General features: G+C 40.5%; 1 non-coding gene across 1 annotated transcript; it reads right to left on the reverse strand.

The window, feature by feature from the left end:
- Window positions 1-6,372: 6,372 nt before the first annotated feature.
- TRNAG-CCC (transfer RNA glycine (anticodon CCC)) lies at window positions 6,373-6,445 on the reverse strand. Its single transcript has one exon. It is a non-coding gene; the product is annotated as a tRNA-Gly (tRNA).
- Window positions 6,446-8,280: the final 1,835 nt, after the last annotated feature.

Below are 8,280 nucleotides of genomic sequence, written 5' to 3' on the forward strand. Positions count from 1 at the left end.
ACACCGTTGTGGCCTCTCCCGCTGCGGAGCACAGGCTCCGGACGCGCAGGCTCAGCGGCCACGGCTCACGGGCCCAGCCGCTCCGCGGCACGTGGGATCTTCCCGGACCGGGACACGAACCCGTGTCCCCTGCACCGGCAGGCCGACTCTCAACCACTGCGCCACCAGGGAAGCCCTTCTCGCAGCTTTTAAACCAGGGTGTGGGGCACGTAACATGCAGCAATGGCAAACACCATAGCATTTTCACTAGACCCAGGTTCCCCACCACTGTGACGGGGGAAAAGTTACCTTTGTGGGCCCCTGACCTCCACGCTGCAGCCCCTCCAACCTCTCCACGTATGTTCCGACCTCTCCTCAAAAGCATTTTAAATTTCTGACTCAGGTGTTGGGTGGCAGACTATCTGATTAGGTTATTGCATAATAACGACAAAAGAAAAGGACTGGTAGCAAGATAAGACTGAAGCTAATTAGAGACACAGATGTAGAGAACGAAAGTATGGACACCAAGGTGGGGAAGTGGAGAGGTGGTGGTGGTGTGATGAATTGGGCGACTGGGATTGCCATGTACACACTGATGTGTATAAAATGGATGACTAATAAGAACCTGCTGTATAAAAAAATAAATTTTTAAAAAAGCTATAAGGCTATACTGTACAACAGAATATAGCCAATATTTTATAAAAAACTATAAATGGAGTATAACCTTTAAAAATTGTGCATCACTATATTGCATACCTGTAACTTACATAATATTGCACAGCAACTATACTAATAAAAATTTTTATTCCAAAAAAAAAAAAAGACTGAAGCTATTTATCCAGCATTTCAAAGGGAAGAAATGAATCATTCCAGAAACTGCTGTCAAGTAAAATTCCAAAATGCATTATTAAACCGATGGCTTGTGGAGATTTAGAAAAGGAAGCAGTGATCATTGGAATGACCTCTTGGGTTCAATAAATATAGGAATGTAATACCAAATTAAATGCATATGCTTATAAAGACTGATGGATCCAAAGAAAACTGTAACGAGATCCTGTATAAAGATTTCAGCAGGCATCTAAGTTTCTCAACTTTTTTTTTTTTTTTTAATAAATTTATTTATTTATGGCTGTGTTGGGTCTTTGTTGCTGCTCGTGGGCTTCCTCTAGTTGCAGCGAGGGGGGGCTACTCTCCATTGCTGTGCACGGTATTCTCATTGCCATGGCTTCTCATATTGCAGAGCACGGGTTGTAGGTGCATGGGCTCAGTAGTTGTGGCACGTGGGCTCAGTAGTTGTGGCTCGCAGGCTCTAGAGCACAGGCTCAGTAGTTGCAGCACACAGGCTTAGTTGTTCTGCAGCATGTGGGATCTTCCCGGACCAGGGCTTGAACCCGTGTCCCCTACATTGGCAGGCGGATTCTTAACCACTGTGTCACCAAGGAACTCCTCTCAACATGTTCTTGACACATAGTACTGAGCATATACATATTACACGATGTTAAGGTGATTATTAAATGGGATAAGGGTATTGTGTTTATCTTTCTCAAGTCTTTATCTCTTAGAGATGTGTATGGGAGTATCTATCGGTGAAATTATACGTATCTGGGAGTTGGGTTAAATACTGGAGGCAAGCAGCAAAAATGGAGAGTTTAATGAAAAAATATGGACAACATGTTAATAATTGTTGAAGCTTGTTTCATTGTTAATAATTGCTGAAGTTCACTGTACTATTCTGCTTTTGGATATGTTTGAAAATTTCCATAATAAAAAGTTTAAACACCTACTTCCCACGATAGGATATGAACAAATTGTTTGTTAAATAAAAAAGAATGAGTGGAATAAATTCCCTAAACTTTAAAATTGTAATATAATTGTGTCCCCGCTGACATTTCTAAAGCGTTGGATCATTTTATGGATCTTTTTTGCTTCTTGGATCCCACACTTTCCTTGTGGATCCATTTTTTTCTTTTCAAAGTATATTTGTAAGTGTATTCAGGGAATGGTATACCCTCTCTGAATTAAAGAATTTTAAAGCCTTTGTGCTATTCCGGAGAAAGACAGAGATACTCAGTAGAAGTTGTGATAATGAGCATCCTTATCTGGTTCCTGATTTTGAAGAGACATTTTCTAATTTCCAACCACTAAAATATGGTATTTGATATAGATTTCTTCTAGGTTCCCTTTAGGCTAAGGGATTTCCCTTCTAATTATAGTTTACATTTCTGGGTGGAGTGGGGAGACTTAATTGTGCATTGATATTGAATGCTATAAAATGATTTTATAATCTATTGATATCATGTAGGTTTTCTCCCTGTATCTGTTATATGATAAATTACATTATTTTCTGGTATTACACTATCTTTGGATTGTTGAAGTGAACTTATTAAGTATTATTAAAATATATTATGTGTTTTCATTTGCATTAAATTGCTTTATAACATTCTGACTTTTTTACACACCCTTTTCAACCTTAAATTAAAATTTCTTTTCCTTCTCTTTCTCTGTTTTTTCCCTTGACTAACCTTTCCAGACCTTTACTTATGCTATTATGCTTTTCAAACAACCAGCTTTGGTTTCCCAATATATAAAATATATATTCTTTGGGGTTAATTTTTTCCAATTTATTTTTAATTTTACTGCATCATGGTCAACAAGCGTTTTCTCTATGATATCAATTCTTTTAATTCTTTTGTGTCCTAATACATTTATAAAAATATTTCATATGCACTTAATAATTCTCTATTTGTTGGACAGAGTTCTATACATCTTTGAGATCAAGCTTACTAATTTTACATTTATATTAATTTTGTATTTGATCTGGAGTTTCTAAGCAGCATGTATGAAACTCTCTATATGTGTGGATTTACCAAATGATCTTTTTAAAAAAATTTTATTATTTATTTATTTATTTTATTTAGGCTGCATCGGGTCTTAGTTGTGGCACGTGGGATCTTCGTTGAGGCACGTGGGCTCTTTGTTGTGGCGCGTGGGCTTCTCTCTAGTTGTGGCGTCTGGGTTTTCTCTCTCTAGTTGTGGTGTGCAGGCTCCAGGGTGCGTGGGCTCTACAGTTTGCGGCACGTGGGCTCTCACGTTGAGGCACGCGAGCTCAGTAGTTGTGACGCGCGGGATTAGTTGCCCCGCGGCATGTGGGATATTGGTTCCCCGACCAGGGATTGAACCCATGTCCCCTTCATTGTAAGGAGGATTCTTTACCACTGGACCACCAAGGAAGTCCCTATCAAATGATCTTTTGATTCTATGTACTTTTGATTTATATATTGATGCTAAATCATCAGCGTGTACAAACTCAGGATTGTTTTAACTTTCTGCAATTTTGTTTCATTTTTCTTTCAGTTTTATTGAGATATAATTGACATATAGTACTGCATAAGTTTAAGGTGCACAGCATAATGATTTGATTTACATGAAATGATTGTCACAATAAGTTTAGTGAATAGCCATCATCTCATATAAATACAAAATTAAAGGAAAAGGTATTTTTTCCTTGTGATGAGACTCTTAGGATCTACTCTCTTAACTTTCATATGTAACATAGAGCAGTGTTCATTATATTTATCATGTCGTACATCACACCCTTAGTACTTATGTATCTTATAAATGGAAGTTTGTACCTTTTGACTGCCTTCATCCAATTCCCCCTCCTGATTTTCTGTGATTTTTTTAAAAGTCCTATAATATTATTGATCATCAAATTCCCCCTCCTGACTTTCTGTGATTTTTAAAAAATCCTATATTGATCCTCTTTATCCATAATAATACTTTGTCTTTTTTCTTTTGTTTTTTGTTTGTTTGTTTGTTTGCCACAGGATCTATTTTATCTACTATTAATGTATTACTCAGGTCAGGCTGCCATAACAAAACACAAACTGGGTGGCTAAAAAATCAGAAATTTATTTTCTCACGGTCCTGGAGGCTGGAAGTTCTAAATCAGGGTGCCAGCGTGGTTGGTTTCTAGTGAATATTCTTTCTTGGTTTCAGAGGGCTGCCTTCTTGCTGTGTACACACATGGTATTTCCTTAGTGTGTGCTTGCAGAGAGAGAGAGAGAGAGAGAGAGAGAGAGAGAGAGAGAGAGCGCAAGAGAGCAAGAGAACTCTGGACTCTCTCTTCTTACGAGGACACTAGACCTACTGGATCAAGGCCCTACCCTTATGACCTCATCTAACCTTGATTACCTCCCTAAAGGCCCTACCTCTAAACACAGTCACACAGGGGTTTAGGGCTTCAACATATGAATTGGGGTTGGAGGGACACACACATTCAGTCCATAACATTTAATATTGTTATACCAACTTTGTTGAGGGAAATGTTTTCTTCGTATATCATTTTCCTTCACTTTAAACCTCTAATTTCATTATGTTTTAGGTGGATTTCTTATAAATGGCATAGATGGTATTTCTTTTTTTCTTTTTTCTTTTTTTTGCCACACCATGTGGCTTGTGGGATCTTAGTTCCCAGACCAGGGATCAAACCCAGGCCCTTGGTAGTGAGAGCTCAGAGCCCTAACCACTGGACTGCCAGGGAATTTCCCCGTTGACGGTGTTTCTTGTCCAATCTGAAAATCTCTTTTATGACTGATGAGTATAATAATATAATACATACATTATATACAGGATAAGTAGAAAACACTACACTTTTATTGTCATTTTAAAGCCCTGTTTGAGATAGAGGTCCCTACTTTTCTTCAATTCTGGACAATTTTCTCTTCAAAAATCACCTTTTTACCTGTTCTCCCTCAGTTTCATACATCCCAACCTTCGTTTCTTTTAATCACGCTTTCATATATTTCATCTCTTCATTTCTCTGTGCTACAATCTGGATAGTTTCAGATTTCTCTTCCAATTTACTACGTCACTTTTCAGCTATTTCTAAACTGCTGTTTAATCTGGTAATTGAGATTTTGCAAACTGTAATGGCCTTCAAAGGAGATTATCTTCTCTGTGGGAGTTCCATGTGACGTGGTTTGTGAGTTTTTCTATCTGGTGGTTTTAAGGTTGCTTCTGCCAGGTATAGGGGAGGGTCAATGGTCTATTAAACCGCTCCTTCCCTCCCTGCCTCCCTCTCTCTCCCCTCTTTATTCTGCTAATCCCTTAGTTTTGACTTGTATAAATCAGGATCCAATCAGGAAAAGAGAAACCACACTAGTGCTTTAAACAGAAGGGATTTAACACAAAAAACTGGCTACCTAGGTATTGGAAATCTGAGAGCACAATGGAGATACTGAGGTAACCCTGAAACAAATAACTGCAGGAAGCAGATAAAATCCCTTGGGTTGAGGAAACAGAAGAGGTGGGGTGACCAGAACTAAAGCTTGAGAGAAGGGCACTACAGGTGCTGCTCAGACTCCTGAGGGCAATGTCCACTCAACCGGTGCTCAGGCAAGGCCTCAGCAGCCGTGTGGACCCCTGAGGAAGAGGCCTGACTCCACAGGGGCTCAGAGAGGAGACGAGTTCTGGGAAACCAGTAGGTGTGGACGGGGCATTAAGGAGCTCAGCTCCACTGGGGCTCCAACTGCCACTGCTCCTAGCCTCGCTGAGAGGGGGCTTGGGCTGTGGCTGGAGACGGTGCCAGAAGCTGGAGGAATGCTGGCAGAAACCAACATATGAAGTCTCCTTTCCCTCCTCTGGCCTCAGGTCTCCCTCTGGTGCCTCCTGCTGACAGAATCTAACAGGAACAAGCCAGCAAGGGAGTCTGGGAAAAGTGGTCTCCAGAATCCTGGCCCCAGCTCTCTAGAGGAGCCTATTAAAGGACGGCTGTATACACAGCATAGAGTAAACACAGTAGAAATGTTGTTTGGGGTTTTACCTCTTTCCCAATCCCTAAACTGCCACCTACTTTCTGTTGTTTGAATAGTAAAGGTAATATAAAGCACTAGATTGTGGTGTAAACAAATGTGAGAATGTTTAACTTGCTTTTGGTTCTACTCATACTTTTTTGTACATGAAAGAACATGGACTTCTTTTTTTCTTAAAAAAAAAAAAAAAAAAAAGAAGGATGGACTTAGGGGTAGGAGACATGAGTTGACCAAAAGCTCATGTTGCTCTGCCCCCTCTGACTACTCCATACACGCTCTGCCACCCATATCTGAGCCTACCTCCGACAACTCGAACAGTCTTCTGCTTTTTAAAGAAACTATGGTGAAATACACACAATGTAATATTTGCCATTTTAATCCCTTTTAAGGTACACTTCGGTGGCAGTTAAGTACTTTCACAGTGTTGTGCTACCATCACTACCATCCATCTCCAGAACTTCTTTTTTTTTTTTTTAAATATTTATTTATTTATTTGGTTGTGCTGGGTCTTAGTTGCTGCATGTGGGCTCCTTAGTTGTGGCATGAGAAATGTTAGTTGCTGCATGCATGTGGAATCTAGTTCCCTGGCCAGGGATTGAACCCAGGCCCCCTGCATTGGGAGCACAGAGTCCTAGCCACTGGACCACCAGGGAAGTCCCTCCAGAACTTCTTTATCTTCACAGACTGAAACTCTGTACCCATTAAACAATATCTCTCCATTCGCTGCTCCCCAAGCCCCTGGCAACTACTTTTTTTTCTCTCTGAATTTGAATCCTCTAGGTAACTCATATAAGTGTAATCATACAGTATTTGTCCTTTTGTGACTGGCTTATTTCACTTAGCATAACGTTCTCGAGGTTCATCATAAATAACATGTACATAACAACAAAGTAGAAAACATGCCTAGCTGCTGTAGACCTCATTTCTATAGCTGATCCTGAGCCTTTAGTTGATATTTATAATTTTTTCCTATTACCCATTCCAGCTTCCCTTTCACTTCAGCCAGGATATCAGCTGGTTGGGATTCTTTATGTGGTATTGTGACCTAAATCTTCATTCCTGAAGGATCAGAATCCTTAATTGGATGAATACAGTCATTCTTTTAACCTTAATTACTGGACTTGAGGGTATTAAGAGGCATTCCAGAGAGTCCCTGGTTTGACTAAGTCTTACCTGCCCCACCGTGTGGCAGCAACCCTGCATCCTCTTATAATTGTAATCAATTACTCCAGTCAGTAATTTACCTCCTTCTCTGCATATTGATTCAGTGGCAAGAGAAGCAGTTTACCTGGAACCATTGGTGTGTCTCCTGGTGGACACATGCTCCCCTCAGAAATAAAGTAAGTCCACTAAACCTTCAGACATTAAAAATGCAGGAATGGGAAGCAAATTTCAGGTGTGAGACTGAGAGACGCTATTCCAACTTCTACCACCTATATCCTGGACCAGTGTCTGACTGTGGGAGAAATATTCATTTAATTTCTGACCCAAAGCATGTACTTTATCCTGTAAAATAGCACTCCAACCTAACAGGGTGTTTTCAACCAGGAAAAGGAGTCTCGTCTCCTTGGACACAGAGAAGAGAGTGAATCCACTTGTAATGGTGACTTAGGGACCTCTGGTGTTTCAAAATCATTTTATTTGTTCAAATCCACACAAATGTCCCCATTTCAGTTCTCAGAGTCCCAGTTCTCAATTAATGCCCTAAGGTTTATGCCAGAAAACTGGAGGGGCTGATAAATAGGTTTCTCTCGTAATTCTTCAGACCAAATCATCCAACTGTAGGTCTCTATCAGTTCTGTGGCTACAAGAGATCAGTGATTGTTCTAGGGCTATCATAGAAGTTCTTGGGTTCTCTGATGGCCTTAAATTGAGTATTTAAAGTCCTGAGTTGGTCATTTTCTTTATTTAAGGCTCTTTGGTACAGTAAGGAGTAGTCATCCGACCTCACGATCCCTGCACCATCATTCCCGACGAAATGACATGTTCAATGCAGTAGCCACTCAGTGTCCCAAAGGCTTGCCTTTGAGACGTACTTCGTTCAAGGCAGTCACAGGCTATCATAACTCAAACACCTCTTCTGCCATTGATGCCATACCCTACCTGGGTCCTATTTTTCATTGGCCATAGGGTTGTCACTATATTCCAGCCCAATCAAGTTGACGACCAATCTCAGATTCCCATCTTGAGGGTCTGTTTTTTTGTGATCCATTCCTGGTACCAAATAGTGCTCAACAGTCAGTATCTGGTCCAGAAAAACATGACTCTATGTATTTCCAAAACCATCCATCTGCACTGAGGAAGACTGAGTGAGACCCAGGTTTCTTAAACACAGTGGGTGGGGGAGCATATATGAAGATGATCCAAGGAGAGAAGGAAACACTGAACTTTTTGTGAATAAGGCACGTGAGTACGCAAGCGTTTTGTTGGAAAAATGAAGGGTGAGTGACTGTGCTTGTCCTCGGACTGGATGAAGACGTTCATACTG

Source organism: Lipotes vexillifer, unplaced genomic scaffold, assembly GCF_000442215.2.
Source record: "Lipotes vexillifer unplaced genomic scaffold, Lipotes_vexillifer_v1.1 scaffold1345, whole genome shotgun sequence".
Classification (NCBI taxonomy): domain Eukaryota; kingdom Metazoa; phylum Chordata; class Mammalia; order Artiodactyla; family Lipotidae; genus Lipotes; species Lipotes vexillifer.